General features: G+C 37.4%; 1 long non-coding RNA gene across 2 annotated transcripts; it reads right to left on the reverse strand.

Annotated features, from left to right (window-relative positions):
* Positions 1 to 1505: 1505 nt before the first annotated feature.
* LOC148695108 (uncharacterized) lies at positions 1506 to 2663 on the reverse strand. Of its 2 annotated transcripts, XR_015965758.1 has the most exons (3): positions 2400 to 2663; positions 2208 to 2316; positions 1506 to 1785 (listed from the first exon to the last, which is right to left on the reverse strand). It is a non-coding gene; the product is annotated as an uncharacterized LOC148695108 (long non-coding RNA). The 2 variants fall into 2 exon arrangements; XR_015965757.1 differs by having other exon boundaries at positions 1506 to 2316.
* Between the last annotated feature and the right edge of the window lie 22937 nt (positions 2664 to 25600).

Raw genomic sequence — 25600 nt, forward strand, 5'->3', positions numbered from 1 at the left:
AAGCTTTTACTGGTTTTTTTATTTATATAAATTCTAAATCAAATGCAACGGTTGATATAATGCTATATAATGCTTTTAATGCTATTAATGCTCGTAATACCCAAAAAAGGAGATCAGAGAAAATGGGCAGCTCATACTATAAACTTTGATTATGACTACCATCTCGCACCACCGTCACACTCCCACCCGTCTTAAAATATGTAGCAATGTCTTTCTTTTAAACTAAGTATTAAGTTAATGTTGTCATTTAGTACTACGGTCTAGTGGTATTACTCTTCATTTGTAAGTGAGAGGTTTTAAGTTTGATTCTCACCAAAAGCAAATTTGAACCATATTATTGCTAGCCCATTGTGAGGCTTAACCCACTTTCCTACCCTTAGTATAAATAATATCGTTTGTCATAAAAAAGTATTAAGTTAATGTTTTGTTCGTTACATACTGAATCAATATATTTCTTTTAGCTAATATTTCTTTTAAAAAATGTGGTGTTAGAATTAGAATTTTTTTTTTTGTCACAAAAATAGTTTACGACAGCGTAAAGTTAAATTAATTCAAAAAAGTTTAACATAAAAAAATAGTGCCCCTAATCAAATTATCACATAAAATCATAAAGACCTCAAATTTAAGGATTCTACTGTAAGGACTTTTCCATTAGAAGCAATATTCCTTAGGGCCACATAGATTGACACACCCCAACCCGGAATGTCCACCTGGACTCTAAATCGAGCTGTGCTGGCCAACATTAGGAAGGTGACGAAGTCATAAAGTGTAGTGATGTGGAAAATGTGAGTGAATTTAAACCTATAAGTGACTAAATGTAAGATGCGTATGTGAGCGAGATCAAACCCATTTCACACGTGATGTCAAAGCATAATCAAAGTGCAATAAAATTTGAATAAGAATTATACCATCCAAAGTGACCTCCTATAACAACGTTTGCCAGAAATCCTTGTCGACACAAGAGCTCTACCACTAACATCTAGAGGGGCGGAAAACAAGGGTGAGTGGGCCTAAAAAATAAATCTTTGTAAAACCTTTTCGAAAATGTAATAACTCTTTGCCATAAAACAAGTACAATTTCCAAATATGAATACTACGTATAGTATGAAAATACTTACTGTAGACAGTAATATCTCGAAATGCAATAATTCACAACCACATGTAAAACACATACCATTCGTACTATCAGGTGCTCATCGACTTATGCTGACACATGAGTTCATGTAGAGGTATTCTGAGATGAACACGACTGGTGTAATATGATTTACGCTCCAGTACTACAATCACGTGAAGACTATGTGTGCCACATACGAGTCCTAATTGCTTATAGCAACCTAGGATAGGACTGGCACCGACAATGAATCCAAAGTGTGCGTATTGGTGCGATGTGAACATACACATAAAGCCTAGCCCTGGCGTGGGTAAGTACTAACACCAGTGTAGCATGCATGATGACTAGTAATATAAATATGATCATATTGTGGAAATTTCGTAATTCACAACAATAAAATAATAATATTCGTAACCGTAAATATATTTATGCCATCACGTCAAAATATGCATACACGTACATCCCGTAGAATTCATGAGAATTTCATAAATTTCGTCAATACGCTAATTCTTAAAACATTGTTCTAATCAATGTATAACGTAGACAACTCTTCATTAAGCATATATGGAAACTAAATAAATATATAATATTTAAAAGCAACGACCCACTCACAAATCATGTCGTCGGGTCAAACTCGCCTTGTGGGCATCGAAAATCCTTGCGATGCGTTTCGCCTAGAAAAGAAACCATTTACGTAAATATGTAATGTACTAATCTAAATTCGTGTATTCGTACAAAGTACAACTAATAAAGGAACTATTTTCAATTAATCGAATTTTGAAAAAATGGAGGGCAGATTCAGGTTAGGCACGTCGAGAAACCTAAGGAGGGACCTTAGGTTCCTCCACGCGCAGCCACACTCGCCGCCACAAGGTGGTTGCATAGGCAGCTACGTGCTACATGCACCGAGGACAGGGCGCCGCCCACGCACACCCATGCGCTGCAAGTACTAGTGTACTCGCCTTCTTCATGAAGTCCTGCATTTTTGCAAGTTGCAGAGCCATCTTACAGTGCTTTATTCTAGCTTATTTCTCAATCATTTTTCAGAGTTTTACATATGGATTTGAACCTAGGAATGAGAGGGAAAGAAATATACCAATTTGAGGTCCAACGAAGGCCGGAGACGGTCAAAAAATGGCCTAATGGCCACGTTCGATTTTCAAAATTTTGGGGAAATTCTTCCCCGAGTTCATTTCGTGCTAAACCTTCACCAAAACGTGTATTCAATGTCAAAATTGAATCCAACAACAAAAAAGGGAAGTGTGGTTTACAAAACCCTAAGGCTTACCTTGGTCAGCTCAAGAAACTCGCCGGGAAACATGGCACCAACCACGACGTTCATGTTTCATTTCTGCATAAATGGTGAAAAGAGAAAAAACAGGCGAAGGAGAGAGAGACATGGCGGTGTGGTGGCCTGATAACTCATTGGGGTGGTGATGATGATGATGGATCGACATTGCTGCAGGTCTGCACCTTCTGTGCAGAGAGCGCAGAGCTGAGGGAGAAAACAAGATGAGGGCTCAGCTAGTTTTTATGTAGAAGAAAAAGTTAAGATGAGATTGAGATGTGGGAAATGAAAGTTAAAAGAAAGAGGTCTAAAAGATTGGGAGACACACTAGCTCACAAAACAAGGCCACAAAAGACAAAACAGAAAAAATATCCCCGCGACATGAAATTACTGAAATGCCCTTCACGTTTGTAGTTCCATAAAATTTTAACTGTAACTCCGAATGCGATTCGACTTGCATCTACACATTTATACAGTCGAATACTTCGAGAATACGGTAGAATAATAACTCATACGCGTCACGAAATAACGATCAACGAAAGTCAATAATCTCGCCTCTAAGGCATTCTCATCAAATCACACATTTAAAATTAATAAAGCTGTAAAATTAGGGACAAGTTGTTACATAGATTTTCTTTAAGTCCTTAAACTCAAAGGTGGCGATGAGAGAGAATCCCTAGTAAGGGGCTCTATATGGGGCTAGAAAAGTGGTGGATACAGCCTATTTAGAGCTCCAAGGAATCTTTGGGGCCCTATGAAAGAATCTCTCCCAATGAGGGGTTATTTACTTTCAGCTCTATATATGGCTATATATATTTACTTATGTAGTAATTTGATTATGCTATAATTTTTTTTTTTATTTTAATTTGTGTTAAGTTGATTTTTGAACATGTTATCACAAAAAAATAAAATAAAAATTATGAACATTTCAATCTAAAAGAATTCAAATTCTGACAAAGTTAAATTTCATCACTAATGAACCATTGAATCAGGTTATTTAACTTAATCTTATCCATTGGTTCGTTTCTCTGAAATCATACAAGATAAGATTTCATCTTATAGCTAAATTGTAATGCCCCTGCAATTTAGGTATGTTGTTTTTTTAGGTTTTCGGTTTAGGTCTCTAAACTTCCAAATTCATTTTAATATGTAGTGTTTTTATTTGGAAATTAATATAAGTAAACCATTTTAGTATGGAATTGAAGCTAGGAAGGAGGAGAACATGTTCGTACCTATTGGAAGTCCAAAGGATTGCTATAAATTGTTTGAGATTGAAGGTAAAGCCACAGCTCCAAAAAGTGACTTCGAACTTGCCTTTGACCGCAAAGTTTCTTGAAACCAACTACGAATTCATGATTCCAGGGATGCTAGGGACATGATGATGATGTTTGCAGGGTCTAATTTGCTAGAAAAATTATTTGTGTTGATTTGGTTTTCACGGGGAAGAAGAGAGAGTTTAAGAAAATGATGGGGATGAGTGTTGCGGGAGAAAAAGAAGAGAATCATGGGAGAGAAAGAAAAGGGAGAGAGTTCCAGAAGTTTGAGGACTCTTCCCTGGGTCCCACGTGGGACACACAACAATGCCACATGTGCCAACTAATAGCGAAAAGACCAAGATGTCCTCGCAGTTTCAAATTGCATACTCTTCGTTATAACTTCAAATTATATTCTGTTTGCATCCACGCATTTGTAGCAACGAGTATTATAAGAATACGCTAACATAATAGGTTATACGTTGAATGATACGAGGGTCAACAAAAGTTAATGATTTCTTCTCTAAGAGTATTTTTGTAAAATTACACTTTAAAAATTATAAAATCGTAATTTTAGGGACAGGTTGTTACAATCCCATCACATGTCACAAATCCTTGATATGATAAATGTTGCGAGTTATATTTTTATATTTTAGTTCATGTAAATAGTAGTCTGTTGTCCCACATTGATGAAGTGCATATGTAATACCAATTGTAACTCCTATATATACTCCACTTTGAGGATTAATGAATATACAAAAAATTCTCAAATATTGTCATATATAATTTTAGTATTTTATCATGTTTAATTCAATTTGGCATCAAAGTAGTACACTCTTGGTGACCTGTGTGCTTTAATTTTGTGCCCACTTTTCTCAGTATCATGCCAAAAAAAGAAGTGAACATTGTCGTGTTACAGTCTTGAGAATAGTACCATGCTACAGTACATTGCTACGTTGTCGTGAACAGTGCAGTGCATAACAGTGATTCTGCTACAGTGTTCTGGTAAATTGTATTAATTCCGCTACATATCTTTTTTGTCTTTATCGTTCTGTTTTAGCTAAATGGCTCATTATAATCATAGTGTTGTTAGGCATCTTGGTGGAACAAATATATGGATAATTGATACTGGGGCTACTAATCATGTGACTAGTGACCCTAGAGTGTTTGATGAGTTACGTGACTATGTTCATGATCCATATATTACTAGTGCAAATGGAGCATCTTCCACTATGAAGGCTGAAGGCACTATCTTTCTCACTCCGACCTTATCACTGGCCCATGCTTTACTTGTTCCTGATGCTGAGTGCAATCTTTTGTCAGTAGGAAAACTATTTGATACCTTACATTGTTCTGCTCACTTCTACCCCACATATTATTATTTTCAAGACATTCAAACTCAGAAGAAAATTGGTCGTGGTAAAAGAATTGAGGTTTGTTCATCTTGACTATGGAGGATACTATTGCTTCAGGTTCAAATAATCATCAAGTTATAAGTGCTAAAATGGATGTCAAACATCAAATTTGGTTGTGGCATCGACATTTGGGACATCCATCATTCAATTATATGAAGCATTTATTTCCTTCTTTGTTTCGCATTTGTAGTGATTTATAGTTCAACTGTGAAACATGTGTCATGACTAAAAGTCATCGTGCTTCCTTTCCCATAAGTGATTCTAAAGCTACTTTGCCATTTGATTTGATACATTCTGATGTGTGGGGTTTGGCAAATGTTACTTCTAATGGATTTCATTGGTTTGTTACTTTTATTGATGAATGTACTCGATTAACTTAGGTGTTCTTGATGAAGAATAAGAGTGACATCACTTTACTTCTTCAAGAATTTTGTGCAATGGTGTCTACTCAGTTTCAAACCAAAGTTGAGGTTTTCAGGTCTGATAACGGAGGAGAATATGTGAATCACACTTTGGCATGCTTTTTTCATGATCATGATATTATTCACTAAACGACTACTCCGTTTACACCCCAACAAAATGGTGTGTCCAAACAGAAGAATTATCAAATAATGGAGGTTGGTCGCTCCTTCATGTTGGATAAATATGTTCCTAATCATTTGTGGGGTCATGCTATTTTGGCTGCGTGTACTTGATAAATCATGCCCCAAGTTGGGTTCTTGATTTTCAGACACCGACTTTCTCCGAAAGGCTTTGAGTGTGTGGCGTATGTGCATGTCTACTCTTATCAGCAGAGTAAACTTGATGCATGTGCTCTCCGATGTGTATTTATTGGATATGCTAACAATCAGAAAGGGATAAAGGGGACAGGTGGTACATTTTGACAGTTTCGGCAATTAAAATTATTTTAATCTCGCCGAGGATGAGCATATATAAAGGAGCTGCTTGGTGAAATCTGATACTTGGTGCAGAAGAGAGAAAAATGAGGAATCATGGTTTGCTTCTCAGTGATCATGGCCTTTGATGCACCGACTGAAAAAATAATATAAAAAAAAAAAATCGAACAAACTCAAGAATCTCCGCCACCAAGCAGTGAACAAAAGGAAAATGCATAGCCTGCAAGCCAAGGCAATCGAGTGGAGCAGCGTCGACTCGGCCGACGCGTTCGCCATCGACGAGGCAAACCTGTTTCAGAAACTCAGCCTCCAAGCCTTTGTCAACCTTTCCACCAATTTCTATACTAGGGTATATGATGATGAACATGAATGGTTCTGGTCAATTTTCATCAATTTGAAGAAGGAAGACGCCATTCAGAACCAGTACAAATTTTTCATGCAGATAATGGAAGGCCCAAATCTTTCCTCTCAGAGAAGAGGATATGTACGGGGCAAGTTTTCTGGTACATCTCAACTGAGAAAATTACAAAGGCTAGCCACCAAGTTTATTTGTCGATAGTCATATTTATGCTACTTAGTTATGTTGTTTCCTTTCATTTAGTTAGTTAATTACTACTTATTATAGTCTTTTAAGCTATTTTCGTATGTTTATTGGTCCTAATGGCAAAAAGATCAAGAAAATGCATTTTGGAGCCATTTGGAGCAATTTTGGGCACCAATTGGATAGCTTATGAGTGAAGCAAGGTGGATGGACGAAATTGAAGTCAAGAAAGGCTAGGAAATGCTACAAATATGGAGAAAGAAGTTCAAATACAAAGAAGATAAGGAAAGGGCAAGAAATAAGGAACATTATCCAACCTTATCTTATCCTATCCTAACCAACCTTATCATTTCCTAACTCTAGCATTATCCTATCTTATCTTATCCAAATCAGTTTGTGCCTTAATTCTAGCTATTTAGAAGGGATTAGTTATACATTTAAACACATAACTCAGATTCTAGAAGCCTAATCCCTTATGTGTTGCATATATGCCATTCCTTGAAGGTTTAGGAGTTGTAATCCCTCTCCTACACCTATGTTATGTGTTCTTGTCCCTTTAGGTCCAGAAATCTGCCCTAAATACTCTTTCTAGAACACCCTATCTATTCCTAATTAGGTGCCGCACCCTTTATCCCTTCTAGAAGTCCAATTTCTGCCACAAAACACATTGTTTCTAGAATTTCTACAAAGGTGGCGCCTCTCCCTCTTCTAGAAGCTCTAGAACCTGCAATCCTTTTCCCTTTCTTCCTTGGTCTTTGCCATGGAACCCTAGTCCTTTTCCCCTAGGATTGTGCAAACCTTTTCCCACCTGATTTCTACCACACCTTAATCTGATTTCCCTAGGGTTTAAGCCGTGTAACACACACACACACACACATATATATATATATACATGCTTATGCCGCAGGTTTTATATCATCCATTCACTCATTCATTCATTCATACATTCAGCCATCAAACACAATAATTCACACCACATCACCCTAGTGCCGCAAGCAAGGAAGGAAGGAGAAGAAGACTTGTGCAATCTGCCATCCAAGGAGGGTTCGAAATTTGCCATTGGAGTGTGGAGTGTTTCTAGGTGTATTCTATCCTTAGTTTTAGTTTAATGTTTATATTAATTTGGTTTTCAATTATGATGAACATGTGGAACTAATTTCTTTTTAGTTAGAGGTGAATTCAAAGCCATGATTATATGTTTTATATGAATTAATTACATCCAGTTATTGTTTCTTAAGTCTTGAATGTGATTTGCTTGTTTGAGTTATTAAAACTTGTTTATGTATGTTGATTGGGGGTCGACACTTAATTTGCATGCATGAATTTGATGCTAGAGTATAAGGGAGTTTCACCTAATCGTTATGAACTTATATTTACAAGTAGTGGAAGTCACTAGTCATGATTATGTTAAGTAAATCCTTGGTATAAGTATCATGCTTTTCATAGTTACGAATGCCTTGTCAATGCTTATGGTTTTCAAAGAACTTAATGACCTTTGATATGATTTTCTATCATGCTTTTCATAGTTAGGGAACTTGATAAGGATAATTTGGTTGCGATGTGTATCCCATCCAATTCAATGAGTTAAGGAAAATCTAAAAGTTATGTTTTTCATGGTTAATTTGGGGCATTGTCATTCATAGTCTAAGGGAATAATAACTGGAAATTGGTTTATATGCATATGTCATGTGTGGAGAAGGACCTTCTAGCTAGCCTTCCACCCATTTAATGCACCCAAATTCGTTTTTACAAAGTGTTTTATGCAAAGTTTCTGTTTTAAGTTTTAAATTCGTCAAAAACAATCCCCCTTTCATTTAGTCTTGTTATTTGAATGAAATTCTGTTTTCTTTTAGTCTTTTGAGTCAAGTTAAGTTTTATTTTCGTCAAAATCACTTGTTAGGTCTAGAATTGAGTCTTTTTTATTGCTTGTTGTTGTTTTAAGTGTTTTAAGTTAGTTTTGAGTTTATAGAGTCTAGTTTAGTGTTTTTGAGTCTTATTCGTGTTGATTAGCATCCCTAGTTAATCTCCGGTCTAGAACGAGCCCTACTTGCATATATACTACAATTGTCACAAATAGGGTTTAATTTGTGTGTCAAGTTAATTTTCACATCAAATTTTGGCACGTTGCCGGGGATTAGCAAACTTGCTAATCCCTTTTGTTTGTGTCGTGTTAAAGTGTGTAGTGTGTTTCTTTGTGCCTTTTTATTGTGTTTGCCGTGCCCTTTAAAGTGGTTGCTGATTTGTTTTTGTTCTTTGTTTCAGGTACTAGTTTATGACTTGTCATTCTCAACCTATTCGTGCAAACATATTGGATTTTGACGACGATTTTGAATGAACTTTGAGAAGAAAGAGGAAGCAACCAGAACCTAATCCACCTAGTTCAAGTTCAGAGTCCGAATCTGAATTTGAAGAAGAAGAAAGCATGGTGGCGGACAATCGAACAATCAAAGAACTTTCGGCCTCGGGGTTGGACAATGTTGTGCCTATTTGCATTCAATACCCTAGGGCAGCCCCAGACAAGACCGATGAGTTTGAATTAAAGTCAAGCTTGCTGCATCATATTCCCAAATACCATGGGCTGTCCATGGAAGATCCAAACAAGCATTTGAAGGAGTTTAAAGTTGTATGCTCAAGCATGACACCCATTAACGTGGATGAGAACATTTTGAAGATGAAAGCCTTTCCATTCTCTCTTTTGGAAAAGGCTAAAGATTGGCTATACCAATTGGCGCCCAGAACCATTACTTCTTAGGAAAGTATGAAACGAGCATTCTTGGAGAAATTCTTCCCAACTTCAAGAGTAATTCTTTTGAGGAAGAAGATTCGCAAAATTCAACAAAACAAAGGAGAATCCTTTCTAGCATATTATGAGCGTTTCAAAGCCCTTGTTGCATCTTGCCCACAACATCAAATGAAGGAAGAGCTTCTAATTCAATACTTTTACGAAGGACTCCTTCCAATTGAGAGACAAATGCTAGATGCCTCGGCATGAGGTGCTTTGGTTGACAAAACACCGGTGGCTGCCAAGGTCTTAATTGAAAATCGAGCCTTGAATGCACAACAATATGAGGGAGTTGGACAAAGAGACCCCCCACGGCAACAACAATTGAATGAGGTAAGTGCAATTTCTGAAATTCAATCTCAATTAGGTAATCTCGCTATGCTTGTGTCTCAGGTTGTTAAAGGATCCAAAATGCAAGGTACGGCCATATGTGAAGTATGCTCTATGCAAGGACACCTCAATGATCAATGTACTTAATTGATAGAGAATGGAGGATGGGAGAGTGCTCATGTCGTGGGGTACCAAAGTCAAAATCAACCAAGGAATGATCTATACTCAAATACATACAATCCGGGATGGAGAGATCACCCAAATTTCGAGTGGAGGGAGCCTCAACAACCTCAACAACAAGGAGGATTTCGTCCACTACCTCCTGGGATATATCAAAAGCCATTCACACAATCTCAACCTCAATCACAACCTACCCAACTAAATTTAGGTTTGTCAATGAATAATGATAATGTTCTTCAATTACTAACTACCTTGTCGCAGGGCTATCAAAATCAAGCCAAGGAGATGGGAGAATTGAAGAAGCAAATGGGGCAAATGGCGGAATTACGGGGCTAATTCAGAGAGAAAGGTAAATTGCCTAGTTCAACAATTGTCAATCCGAAGGAAGGTTTTGAAACCGCCAAGGCAATTACGTTGAGGAGTGGTAAGGAGGTTGGAACCACCCCAAAACCGTCCAAAACAAGCCAAGAGGAGGAAAAGTTGCTGCAAGAAGAAGAACAGGGAGCAAAGGCCACAGCAAGGGAAGCCAAAACCTTGCCGCAGCCCCTAGTGCACCTAAGCCGTCCCAAACCACCAAAGTAAGTCCAAATTCGAATTCTTCTAGTTCTATTCCACTAAATGTGCACTTTCCTAGCAGGTTTATGCAATCTAAGACAAAAGAGGACGAAAAGACATTCTGGAAACATTTAGGAAGGTGCACGTCAATATCCCGTTTCTTAATGCAATAAAGCAAATCCCGAAGTACGCTAAGTTTTTGAAGAAGATTTGTACAACAAGGAAACGGATTTGGGAGAAAGAGGTGGTACATGTAAGGGAGAATGTCTCTGCAATGTTGCAAAGAAAGCTGCCACCTAAATGCAAAGATCCATTTAGTTTCACTATCCCTTGTGTAATTGGTAATACAAGGTTTGAACATGCTATGCTTGATTTAGGTGCATCAATTAATGATGGCGTTATTATTCAATTAGCCGATCGATCTAATGCATACCCGAGAGGAGTTTTGGAAGATGTTTTGGTGCAGGTAGACCACTTGATTTTTCCTGCAGATTTCTATGTGCTTGACATGGAGGATTCAGCCCATTATCCACCATCGCCAATCTTACTTAGACGACCTTTCATGAAAACAGCCTACACCAAGATTGACGTGGCCAAGGGAGCCTTAACTATGGAGTTTGGTGGTGATATAATTAACTTTAAAGTTTCTGAATCCATTGAGAATCCTAATGATGTTCGTTCTTATTTTTCCATTGGTATAATTAAAAATATAGGGCATGAACATTCAACACCAATCAAGAAGGATGCATCTAGAACCACCATCGAGGAAGGAATTGGAGTGGAGCACAAGGAGCATGCCACTACCCTAAAAACACCCAATTTGGTCGTGCCTAATGATAAAATTAGCGAGATGGTGGCTGCCCTAGGGGCATTGCCACAACATCCTAGTAAGTCTCCAATCCCAATTCCAATTCCCATTTCAACTAATAGGTTGTTACCTTCTTTGGTGCAGGTTACAAATTGATTTCAAGGTGGTGGGAGCATTTACATGGACTTTAGGAACCAAAACACCACAATCAGGGAGGATCATTATCCCCTCCCATTCATTGAGCCATACTATGAGCATTTTGAGGAGCATGTAGTGGAGGATATACCCCTCCATGTCGTGGGCTCTAATGAAGCCTAAAAGGAGGTCTCGTCCGGCTGAAAGACGTTAAAGCAAGTGCTCCTTGGGAGGCAACCCATGCATGCAAATAAAGAAGACCTAGGAATCTCCAACACTCGATAACCAGATTTGCGTTCCTACACCCTACTCTTTATTGCTTTTACTTTGCCATGATTGTCATGTTTGTTAGTTGTGTTATATGTTTGTTTGTTTGTAAGTCTATGCTTAAAACATTGAGGACAATAAGTGTAGGGGGTAAACAAGCTGTTTTTGAATGATTTTCGTGGGATTTTATCACCTATCACTTCTAAAGTTGTTATTCACTATTTTTTAGTGTTTTTATGTGTCTTAAACAGAAAATCCGAAAATTTGAAAAAAAAATCGAAAAAGAGTGTTTTAAAAACCCAAAAAGAGTTGTTTTTAGAGTCATTTTTGTTTTTACGTTTGTTTGTGTCTTAGGATACCTTCTAACACAATGATGAGGATTTGGTTTTTAATTGCATGACTATTAAAGAAAGTTACAAACATGGATGGAAGTTTGATATGCTCTTTGGTTTATGCTTAGTTGTAGTTAACATTTACGAATTCACATGTAACCACAAAGGAAAAAAATCAGTTTTTGTAATATGCTTGAAGGAAGAAACTCAAACTAACGCGACAACCCTGAGAGACTTGAGCCTAAACGTTGTTTGGAGAGTTATTAATCTTGATGGTTTTGTTTTCTAAAGTCGTTGCATGATCTCACTATTCTTTGCTTGGTTGCTACTTAGAATGCGTTTTCATCACTATAGTTCCACATACTAGAACTCATACCCATTTCATTCAAAGCATAAAATTGATTAGCATAACAAATAATAAGATGAAATTATTTAGTCAAACCAGAGCCAAAAAGCCTTACCCTTTGCATATGTATTGTAGGTTTAGACCCTTTGAGCCTTAGTTAGCCTATTTTCTTTGTTAACCACATTATACTTACCTAGCCTAGAATAGGACTATCCATACTCTTATTCTTTGTTGGTATGCCTAACGAATTGCCTTTTGATGACTAGTTGCATACTGCTAGTATGACTAACGAGTTGCCTATTGATGGTTCATCCAGTGATGATTCTTCTAATGGTTTGGTACAAGATGGTGACACATATGAAGTAAATTCTGATTATTCTTCTACTTATTTGTTGCCTCCACTAGTTAATCGTGGAAAACCTAAAGTACAATATGAGCTTGATATGCATGCCAAAGCCAAGTCCAAACCATATGCATCTTACATATGTTAGATATCTAGTGTGTCATGCCTCGATCCCAACATACGTCCAAGATCGAACCGTGACGTCACCACTTTCCTATTTATCTATCATGTCTCGCCCTCCGAGACAAGATCAAAACACAATCATGATTTAATACGCAGTCATTTTCTTTTATTTCATGGCTACATCTAACCTTTGCGTTAGACTGCCTACATACCCTAAGAAGGGATCAAGCCATTCATAGTTCACCATTCACTAAAACTCAAACATTTATCCCAATGCTTTCTAACATGAAGGCATAGCATTCCTCAATCAATTATTGAGACTTGACAAGCATGAATTACTAGATTCAGGGCTACCTAACAAACTCACATGACATTCAAGATTTCCATTCCATCCATTGTATAATTCACTATGTTTTCAACATGACACCTCAATCCACAGCATGTAACATATCAAAGAACCAACGAAGCACAATATTATTCTTAAGCCACATTGATCAACTAATTTAATCATAATAATAACAATCATATCCAACGTCATTCCACAATAACTCCAATTAATCAATTCCAAGAATCAAAGATGCACGATATTAACATTTAACTACGTTAATCAATCAATAAGATCACATATCAATTCACGAAATTTAATAAAGGAATTCTACATAATTCCCTACCTGGATTCCAAGTAATAACATGATAAATCTAATTTATAAACACAACGTCTACTGCGAGCAATTCCTATTCACTCGAATCTAGGGCTGGACTAACCTTATGGAAATGAGCGAAAGTAGGGATTCCGGACCACTCAACGGAATCTAACTAAAATATGGTCACTTATCGAAATGTACCAAGTACAACTAATCCTTATCACCCCTAGAATGCGTATGGTCCCCCATTACGAATATACCAAGCAGAACCATAAGCATAATGTAATCGTGTAGGCAGTGATCACCCATCGCGGATATACCAAGCATGACCACCCCTGAAATACGTATGGTCCCCTATCACAAATATGCCAAGCAGGACCGCATCCTAACTCTAGGTAGTGATCACCAATCACAGATATACCAAGTATGATCACTCCTAAAATGCGTATGGTCTCACATTGTGAATAAATCAAGCAGAACCATAGGCATAGTCTAATAATGTAGGTAGTGATCACCCATCGCAGATATACCAGGCATGATCACCCCCCATTGTGGATATACCAAGCAGGACTATATTCTATAGCTCTAGGTAATGATCACCCATTGCGGATATACCAAGCATAATCACTCATAGAATGCGTATAGTCCCCCATTACAGATAAACTAAACAGAACCATAAGCATAGTCTACTTGTGCAGGCGGTGATCACCTATCACTAATATACCAAGCATGATCACCCCTGAAATATGTATGGTCCCCTATCGCGAATATACCAAGCAGGACCATCCATGTACCACTCCTACATGGTGCAATTAGATCAACACACAACCTACTTACCCTTATCTCAACCCCTATGATTTACAACGTAATCACCTACACTATCAATTTCTCATGACCACTAACTAGCATGTCACACAATCATACAAGTTCTATGGGAATACTTCTAATAGGATTCTCACATTGTCATAACAGTTATCATACATATCATTCATATTATCAAGGAGATAAGTGCACATCTATATCACAATAAGGCATCCCATAAACATAAACCAAGTTATATATTATATGGGATAGCTCACTAACCAATTTAGGCCTACTTAACCCTACTTAGTAGTATTTAAGAATGGTTACGAACATTTTGATCAAAATCAACCCTAGTAAATCAATCAGGAAGATTTGCCCACCAGATTTTTAATCCGTAAGTTACTAAGGTCCTCAAATAATACATACGAATCCATACTAAAATTTGGTGACGATCTAACGGTCGATTCGTCGTTTACTACAAAGGTCAAGGGGCGGCGATCTACGAAACTAGGTTCAAACAATGAAATCACATCAAACAACTATCAAAATTGGATTCAGAATATCGAATTTAACCTAGAAAGACAAAGTTGGCCCACTAGCCACATGACGCCGCATGTGGCGGTTTTCGACGAATGGAAATCCAATTTTCTGACTAACTCCAAAAATTACCAAATTTTATAGGTACCAAGATTTCAGTGAGAGAAATATTTTTCATACCTAGGTTAAAGTCCAATTCAGTCGGGAAACACCTGAAATTAGTCGTGGTTCATAGGAAACCCTAGATTTTGGTGGTTGTCAATTTGAGTCCATTGATGCTCTGACGCCGCTGCAAGTGTTTGGGCTTTGCTCCTGGGTTCAAGGGGAGTCAACTAGTGGTGGTGGTGGGAACGGTGGTGACTGGAGATGACGAATTCGTCGTTGAAAACTCGAAACCCTCACGGGTTCAATTATCTTTTCTCCTGAAATCGAGATCAAAACCGGACCAAATATGGGAGGATGATGTTCATGACGATGAGAGGAGTTCAGGAATGGTGGTAGCGATGATCAACTCGCCTGAAAAATGCTAGAATCAACGTTGGGGTGTGTGTGGGAATGGGGTCAAGAAACTGGGTCAAAGGGAGGGAACCAGGTTTGGCTGGTTCCCCCCTCTCTCCGTTCCCTCATTTCCCCCTGATTGGTCACTCTCCCTCCTTTTCTCTACTGTATCTCTCATATTCCCTTCTCTTTTGCTGCCATCTGGCAGCTTCTAATCTTTTCCTTATTCTTCTTCTTTGTGTTTTTTTTCTTTTTTTTTTCCTAATTGGTCTCTTCCCAGATTAATGGAAACCCCTAAAAATATTAAATCCCTATTTTATTTAAGAAACTTCTGACGTTCATGACTTCTCATTTCTCATCCCGACTCACGAACAGCCTTCGCCTGCGCGCTCGTAGGGTCGAGCTCAATTTAAAAACATTAAGAGCGACCCCCAAAGGTCTACGGATTTTAAATAATTATTTTCAAAATTTCAAACCTCTTATTTTCCAGCTTTCCAATGATTTGAGTACTTCGGCGGTATGTACTTATTTCAAAGTCGGTTTAAAAACTATTTTAGTTTTTCATTTTCAACTGAAGGTTAAAAAATTGTTTGGGAACTCTTTAATGCGTTTAGGTTTTTAAATAAAAAATAAAATCTCAAAATCAAAATCAAACCAATATTTAAGGAAAATGATAAAAATAATGTGAAAGACAGCTCCCATTTTGAAAATTCACAAAAGTTACCAACAAGTTTTCAATTTTCAAAAACCGAAATAATTATCAAACAATCCTTTAATTTATTTTTAATTTGTTCTTTAATCATGCATGCATTAATTTATCTTGACTTGAATATTTTAAGTATTAATTTGTTGTCCCACTGCAGGCAGAAGTGGAGAGAAAATAAACTACGAACTCAATCTCATGCATGATGCGTGGCAGTCTGAATATGTCTGAGGAATCTGCTCGTCAATATATAAGTATTTTGGTTGAAAATAGTTGGAAGAAGTTGAACAAAGATGCAGCTTCTGCTTCTCCATTTACCAAGGAATTTGTAAAAGCAGCAATAAACCTTGCTCGGATTTCCCAATGCATATACCAATATGGTGATGGGCATGGAGCTCCAGACACAAGTGCAAAGAATGGAATCCTATCAGTGATTACTGATCCTATTTAAAGACCACAACACAGACACATGTATATGTTGGATTGTTATTAGCCACTAACATAGTGGCATTTCTAAAATGTTTGTATTCAATGTAAAAGTCATGTAATATTTACTATTTAATCTCTCAAAGCTCCAAATGTTTTAACACCTTAAAAGCCATTTGACTGGTTTTACTAATATATACAAATAAGTGTGATTGGATGGTACTACATATCAATACAAATTGACAAAAATTACAAAATCATTACCAAGTGCTCTAGATTAATAGCCATTGCCTAAGTTATACGTGTCTCATATATAAGGAGATGTATAATTTGGATATTGAATATTTATATATACATATACGCAACATTCCTACAACGAATGAAACTAAAACACGTGTACAAAATAAAGAATTTGTATTAATGAGTGTTTAGTGGTACAATCTCTGTTACAATTTTGAATCCTCTTATTCGATCTCCGCGTTTGTAGGATGTATGTGTATGGTTGTTGATCCAAGGGTCGCGATGAATTTATCTCAGATGAATGGATGCCTCAAGGTTTAGCTTGTGGCAATGGAACAATCGGTTGGAAATGTGCCCTAAAGCCAATCATATGATGATACTTTACGGACATTTCACATGTTAAACTAATCTAGTTTAATATAAAGGGCAAAGATTATTGTTTAAAGCCGTCTCATATAAATGTTATATGGTTAAATGATAAGTCCAAGGAATATGTAATTGGGAGAATGTGATCTAAAGAAGTTAGATTCATGATACCATTCCTAATCATATGATTGTCAATTGGGCATTGACAGTCTGTTAAGATCAGTACGTGCTATGTCTTCTCTTAGAGAGAGTGACTAGTCTCAAGTCATTGGTGTGACTGACACCAAGACAAGCTTGTAGGTGCTCAATAGAGAATGAGTCCACTGAACGTGATCAACAAGGAGTTCTCATACTCATGTCACATGAAAACTCATAGTTGGGATAATGCAAAGTAGTCCTTTGACCTAAGGGATCATAGTTGTCTTATGGTTAGGTCCTTGATCTTTGACTATGTCAAAGTCACTCATAAAGGTGTCCACGGCATAGTTGGGGTTAAGCCACTTAGCCATGGAGGCAAGTGAATGCACAACAAGGTATATCTAACCTTCATACCATTTGAGGGAGAATACTCTAATGATATGATTAAGAATCTCTGGTCAGAGTATGAAAGAGATTTAGGAAGTCGTTCCAAATCACATTCAAGGTAACCATATAAGAGAATCGCATTGGATAGTAGACATGAATAAACTATCAAATCAAACAATGTGGTCAAGAGTATTGTATTAGGAAAAGACCGTATTGCATTGTAATCCCAAACAGAATAGGTTCTCCACCACTTTTCATTAGATTGGGTAGCCATGACATACTGTTAAGTGTCACTCATGGTTTGTGGAAGCCCTAAAGGTGTATAATCACTAAAGGGAGAATTGAAAAGTAAGTTTAAATTCACAATCGATTTAAAGAGTTCTAATCGCCCACTGCCTCGCTAAAAGGAACCTAATGGATCATACACTGAGTAAGGTAGAGATTGAAGAAACAACGGAGATGAGTAAGGATAATTAAATGGTTTAATTATTTATGGCTAGGATTAATTAATATGTTAATTAATCAAACGAATAAGTTTGTTTTAGACCTTGGGTTAGTTTTGGGCCTCAAGGCCCAATGGGCTTCGAATGTCAAATCCAATAACTAAAGTTGTATGACAACTTGAAAGCACAAAGGGCATGAAAGCCTAATGAACCCACATGGCCGGCCATACAAAGTGTGAGAGAGAATTGTTTTTAATTTCAATTATGCCACTCAATGTAAGAGGCTACAGAAAGGAAATTATAACTCATTCCCTCATAGGGGTTTTCTAGAGAGAAAAGAGAAAAACACAAAAAGCTTTCTCTTCTCGTAGGAGGCCGGCCACCCTAGGAAGAATGGACTAGCATCCATTTCTTCCTAGGTCACTCATCTCTTCCTCAGTTCTCTCCTTGGTGTGGAAACTTAGAGGTTCCCTTTCTTGGGAACTTGGAGAATCCATTCCTTCATCCATATCCAAGAAGTCATAGAGCCAAGAAGCAAAGTTCCTCCATCTACATCCATGGAGACAAGGAACAAGGAGACTAAGGAAAGAAGGCCTCACATGGGTGAATATCCTTTGCTAAGCAAAGAGGTGCTTCAAAGGTATAAAAGTTTCTCAACTCTTTTCTTTAAGATTTTAGTTGAGTCTTGGTTCACCACAACTACTAGGCCTTGAATTTCATGGGTAAAGTTTTTTTTTTTTTTTTTTTGAGTGCATACAAGCATGATTCCACCTTTAATTGTTAATTGCATGCATAGATGTTGCTTAAATGAACTTGTTTTCACAAATTTTTCCTTCACAATCGGCATGTGCAGTGGTGCTTAATGATTCTTCACAAGTGTGATGAAGAATACAGAGAGTTTTCTGAGTTTTCTGAGTGTTTGAGAATGTTTAAGGCTTGAGAGTTTTCAGAGTCTTTAAGATTGTTTGGGGCTTAAGAGTTTGAGTGTCTGGGTGTGTGTTTGCCGCTGCTGCAAATTGCTTTGTTTTGCTAATGCACTGCCGCTACTCACTTCGCACTGCCGCTAATTCGCGTTGCCGCTGCTGTCCGTTGTGCTGCTGCTTTGTCATTACTGCGTTCTGCTTCCTTGCAGCTAGTAGCCTTAAAGCATACTGCTTGCAACCTTGCTACCTTGATGGCTTTGTGGAAGTGGCATGGACTGCTTCTTTTCTTCTTGGGATGATGCATGGACGAATTTTGTCGAAGTGGATTCATAGGGACATCAACGACAAAGAAGAAGGAGTTGACTTTGAATTTCTATGGAATTGTAACATCCCACATCGCCCAGGGGAGTGGATCATGTAAGCCTTATATGTATATTCCCATCTCTACCTAGCACGAGGCCTTTTGGGAGCTCACTGGCTTCGGGTTCTGTAGGAACTCCGAAGTTAAGCGAGTTCACACGAGAGCATTCCCATGATGGGTGACCCACTAGGAAGTTCTTGTACAAGTTCCCAGAAATAAAACCATGAGCGCGTGGTCGGGGCCCAAAGCAGACATTATCGTGCTACGGTGGAGTCGAGCCTAGGATGTGGTGAGGGCCCGGACCGGGATGTGACAGGAATGGTGTCTTGATTGTACTTCTTCCTTTTATTTTCCCTTTCTTTTGTACTAAGATTGACATTTTCTAGCCGAACCCTGTGAGAACAAAGGTATCAATTATAAATGAACCCTTACTTTTATTTTGATGTGACTAGACTCAAAATTGAAAGTTCGAGCTGCCTATGTACCCTCGATTTGAAGGGATCCCAGTCATCACGTAGTTAAAAGGTTTTTTTTTAGTTCTAATTTTTTCTTGAGCCACCCTTTCAGATTTTCAATTCAACAAACATTTTTATTTCATTTTTTTGTGTCATACATAGTTTTAAGCGTAGCATCGTTTCAAGTGTGGTGGTGCTAACTTCAAGTCGTTGATAGTTGTTTGCCCCCCGTCATCAAGTTGTGGTGGAGTTTCTCTAACGTTTTATTTGGAGACTTCTTCCTCGTCGACCTCTTTAACTGCAACATGGTAGACGTCCAGTACCACCTTTCATCATTTTTTCCAGCTCATTGGTTTAAGGATTGACTACTGTGTATGAGTGTACATTGTTTCACCTTGAGTTGACCATTCGAACTGACATCTACTGTCGAATGACATTTCATGCGTGAAGGCATTGGACTTCGAATCTCATCATCCTTGGCTAGGTCAATGTGTCTTTTTCTTTTTTTAACCTTCATGGTAGGGCCTGATATTAGGGGGTTTGCTCCTAGACGTAAAGGTATATGATGATCCTGGGTTCTGGAAGGGTGGTTTAGAAGGTCGGACAACAATTTCTTCAAAATCTCCAAGCAAAGTATGCAATTCTTGCAATTGCTGAGAACTAAGATTGCAAGCCTTAACTTTTTGACTCTCCATGGGCTATAAGAACAAACCCAAATTTGAATTAGACAGCTCTTTGTCAATAAGATGAAGAGATACTTCCTGAACCAATAGAGTGCAAGTCTATTAAGACACAACTTATATTGTTAGTTGTGCTTGGAGAATTCCATAGTGAGTAAATGGAAATCCCAGAGTACTGGACTGATTGTGGATAGGCACTGAACCCCTAACAATATCACAACCACCTAAGGGTAAGGAATATAAATCAACAGCACAATTGTAACATCCCACATTTAATCTCATAGCCTTGCAGTAACCAGAGCTCTACTTTCTCTTCATCAACTATCATAACCTCAAAAGGTTTTGTAGCATGTGTTTGGTGTCCCCATTGCTTCAACAACTTATAGTCAATGAAATTATGAGTGCTACTTGAATCCAGAATAATAGTAACAATTTGACCTTGCACTATGCCTTACACTTTAGTGTGGACTGTTTGTCTAGTTGTGGTGCCATAAAAAGCACACTCACTAAGTTGCACATGATGTAACTCAAGTTGGAACTCCTCAAACTCTTAACAATTTTCATTAACATCTAGCATTAACAATTGCTTAAGCCCACACTTATGACCCCTAGTCCACTTATTAAGACAAAACCAGCATCTACCTCTCTCCCTCTTTTTTTGGATCTTCTCAGGAGATAATTTTTTGATACCTAAGTTACCCTGCCTTGGTATTGGGTGTAATGGGGGTGTGGTCAACAAGGGTGGATGTTTAATGGGTTAGAAAGGTTTGGGTGGCAATGTTTTCATCAAGGTGAGTTTAGAATCAAGCTACACAACAATGTATATAGCCTCATAGACAGTGATAGGTTTTAACAGCTTAGCATCAAATTTTAATTCCTTTTCTCAAACCACCTAAGAAACAGCTCTTGAGTAAAATAAGACCTAAATCACTAGTACAATTAACCAAGTGGGGAAATTCAGTGATATAATCCTTAAGAGTACCTGTCTAGTATAGTTTGATGAGAGATTCAGCACTATCCTAGAATTTCCAAGCCCAAATTCTTTGCACAAAGCCTTGGTGAAATTCTCCCAAGGTAGAGTTGAACGGATACAATTCATCCATTGGAACCACTGTAAAGACTCTTCATCTAAGCGAAATGAAGTAGTGAGTACACGCTGAAAACTGCTCAGCTTTAAAGATCCAAGCTAAGGGGTCATCACCCTCAACGAATTAGGGAAGTCAGTTTGAGGAGACCACTGTGGGCAAGGCGTGTGGCCACCAGATACAAAGATAGAGCTATGAGGTGGCTGGATTTTCTTAACAACCTGAGGATTTGGGTTTGCAAAAACAGTAAAAGTAGGACCTTGCCCATGACCTCCAAACTACAATTCATGACAAAGTTGCTCGAAGTAGAGTGAAAGTCCCTATGACCTCCAAACTACAATTCATGACAAAGTTGCTCGAAGTAGAGTGAAAGTTTATGATCGAAGGCATTGGAAACTGCTGAATCGATTTTGGAGTCAAGGTTCACCATGGAAGCTTTAAGGGAAGCTACTCAAGTGTCCATAACAGAGAGTTTAGAGTTGGTGGTGGTATGATGAGGCATACAAGGGAAGGGAAACCAGGACTGAGGAAATGGGTGATACTTATGATAAGATCCAAATCCAGGAGCCTATTCGACCTTAATCAAAGTTGCGAGATACATAAATGGATGTGGTAGCAGGAAGAACGGTTTTTTGTTTCTGTAAAATTATATTTAATTCATTTCATACCATAGATGTGATGAGCTCCTAAAGATCTTAATCTAGGTTGCTGTGGTGGGATCCATGACCCAAATTGCAGCGTAGATGATTGCGGCCTTGAAGGTTTGATGCAAGAACCTGACATTGTGAAAATAAGATTTAATTTTAATGGGATGCTTAAGGTAATGGTGGGGATAGATGGATAATTATCTCTAGTATTAATTTTATTGACTCTATGTTTGGTGATGATGAGTTCTTTATCTTGCCATGTGACAATAATCTTGTTTGTGATTATAAAAGTATTAATTTTGATTTCTTTGATGTTATGAATGATATGTCAAATGTGAAAATTGAGAACACTGAAACTAGGGAGAACACTAGAAATATGGTTTCTGCTTTTCTTAACGTAGAGGTTGGCTCTATGAGTGCAAGGCCCAAAATAGGAATGATGAATCCAAAGAAAAAAGTCTGTGAGGAGGATGCTATTAAAGCTGGGCCTAGTGATGGTGCCCCTTATGCCACTGTTAGGATAATGAGTCCGAGAAAGAGAATCCAAAAGGAAATTGCAATTAAGGAAGAGTTTAGTTATCTTGAAGAATTAGATTGATGAAGTGTCTTGCATGGAACTGTAGGGGTATTAGGAGAAAGTTATTTCCTAGTAATTTTAATTTTGTATGTAGTTTAGCTAAATTGGACTTTTTTTGCTTGATGGAGATTAAGGTGGTTGTTCATAAGGTCCATAGGAACTTTTAATCCAAGTATTTTGGCAATATTTTTTACTGTGATCCAATTGGCCGATCTGGGGGCCTATGCTTATGTTGGAATAGTACTGAGGTTTTTGTTAGTATAATTTCTTCCTCTATGAGATATATCCACTATTCTATGAAGGACTTAGATACTAATTTAGAGCAAATAGTTACTTTCATATATGCCTTTCCCCAAAAACATATGCAGTGTGACATGTGGGAGGAGGTCCTCAAGTTAGATCCAATTCATAGTCCTTGGTGCTTAGTTGGAGATTTTAAGAATATTGTTGATCTTTCAGAGAAGGTTGGAGGTAATCAAACCCATACCATGGACATGAACAATTTTATCAATTTTCTTAATCTTGGTAACCTTTTGTCTTTAAATGTGTCTGGAGTTCCTTTTACTTGGACTAATTGTCCTACTATCATTCAGTTGTTTTTGAGAGATTGGATAGGGTGGCGGCTAACCCTTTATGGTTAAATATGTTCCATAATATCATTTGCATAACTATCCTATTTTTTGTTCTGATCATAGTCCTACTTTATTATCTCTAAATTCTAAAGAGGAGAAGAATAACTACTTCTCGTTTAAATGTGAGGCTATTCTCAGTTTAAAATATTTGTGCAAAATTCTTGGCATTGTGACCCTAGTATTAATCCTAAAGATAAATTCAGAGTGTGTGCTGGTAAGTTTAAATTTCTAGTTTGTAAATGGAACAAGGACACTTTTGGCAATTTAAAGGAGAAAAAGAAAGAATTGTTAAATGAAATTGATGAGCTTCAAAAGCAAATTATGAGTAACAACTCTACTGATTTGATGACGGAAATATCTCTTCAAGATGAATTGAATCACGTGTTACCTTGTGAATAAATTATGTGGGCCCAGAGAGCTAAAACTAATTGGCTGCAACTTGGGGATAAGAATACTAAATTCTTTCAAACTAAGGCTACTATTTGTAAGAAAATGAATGAAATTACAAAAGTCAAATATGAGAATGGTTTTTGGTGGTCTACTGGTCAGGGCCTTGAACAGGTTTTTGTGCACAATTTTAAAAAGCGTTTTTCCTATGACAGTATTCCCTCGAGTACTGCCCTAAGTAATTTAGCGAATATTATTCAACCTTGTATTTCTAATCATCATAATGAAAGTTTGTTGTCTCTTTTTACAGATGAGGAAATTTTGGGATGTTGGGAGTAGTATCAAAGCTCTTAAAGCCCAGGGTCCTGATGGTTTGAGTGTGGCCTTTTTTCATGGTTGCTGGGATAGTTAATTAGACACCTCAATACCCTAACAAATCATCCGAAGTCTCATATTGGTATTTTGTCCTCATCTAGAGGATTTAAAATTTCAAATCTAGTGTTTGTTGATGACTGTCTCCTGTTTACTAAGGCCACGCCGAGGGGTGTGAGGAATATTCTTCAAATCCTTAATATGTTTTCTAAAGCGGCGAGCTAACAAATAAACTTTCATAAGTCGTCCTAGTATTTTTCCAAGAATACCACTTCTCCAACTAGAATTGATATTGTTAATATTTTACATATTCAACATAAAGCTATTGTTGGTAAGTATCTAGGAATTCATAATATTGTTTTCTGGAAAGACCAAGTTAATGGTAATGAGTTACTTAAGAGGGTTAAGCGAAAATTAGCTAGTTGGAAAGCAAGCACTCTTTCGAGAGCGAGGAGACTTACTTTAATTAACTCTAACCCAACAGGTATGCCTTATCATGTTATGTCTTGCTATAAGTGTCCTGGCAAGATTGTCAATAAGCTTAATAAAGAGTGCAGGAATTTTTTATGGGGTAAGGACAAGAAAATCTTTCTAGTGGCTTGTGATTCGGTCTGTGCTCCTAAGAAGATGGGAGGTTTAGGAGTTAGAAGACTAGATCATTTTAATAATGCTTGTCTCACTAAGTTGGGTTGGAAGGTAATGACTGAGGAGGATAACTGGTGGGTGAAGTTAGTAAAAAGTAAGTATCTTAGAAAGTAAAATTTTCTAGATAATAAAATTAGACAAAATCATTCTTTTACTTGGAAAGATATCTTGAAAAGTAGGGATGTTATTCTTAAGGGTATGAGATGGAGAGTGGGTTATGGTAAGGACATTTTGTTCTGGTCCCACAATTGGGTTTTTCCTTACCTGTTGTTCCATCTCTTACCCAATATTGACAACCAAAACATTAATTGGGACTTGAAAGTTAATGAATTTATTGATAATTATTGTTGGGGTATTATTGTTGGGGTAGGAGAAAACTTTCGCAAGTGGTTATTAATGAAATTGTGAGGAAAATTTGTAATATTACAATTCCCTTGCAGGATTCCAAAGATGTGCTTGTTTGGGGTCCAAATACAAATGGTAAGTTCTCTGTTAAATTAGCTACTTGGATCCAAAAAGGGACGTTGACTCAATCTACAAAGCATAAGTTAATTAATAAGATGTGGAAACTTAATATTCCTCGTAAAGTTAAGATGTTTGCATGGTTGTTCATTCGTGAAAAACTTCAAACTAGAAAAAGATTAAGTCATATTGTAATTAATAGTGATAAGATGTGTCCTTTTTGTAATTTTGTAGACGAGAACCAGATGCATTTATTTTTTTAATTGTGGTGTCACTAACTTGATTTGGGACCTTTGTTCAATTAAGTCGAGCAATTTCACTAATGCTAACTTCAACTCGGCAGTAGACTGGCTAAATTCTTTAAAGCATGTTGATAAGCAAGTTCCTAGTGATTTGAGCTTGTTTTTGCTCCTCTGTTGGCAAATTTGGAATTACTGTAATATTATGGTGTTCATAAATGTTTTTCCCATCCTAGCAAGATCT

The sequence above is a fragment of the Pyrus communis genome, chromosome 8, assembly GCF_041283825.1.
Source record: "Pyrus communis isolate YQ-2024b chromosome 8, ASM4128382v1, whole genome shotgun sequence".
In the NCBI taxonomy this organism is placed as follows: Eukaryota; Viridiplantae; Streptophyta; class Magnoliopsida; order Rosales; family Rosaceae; genus Pyrus; species Pyrus communis.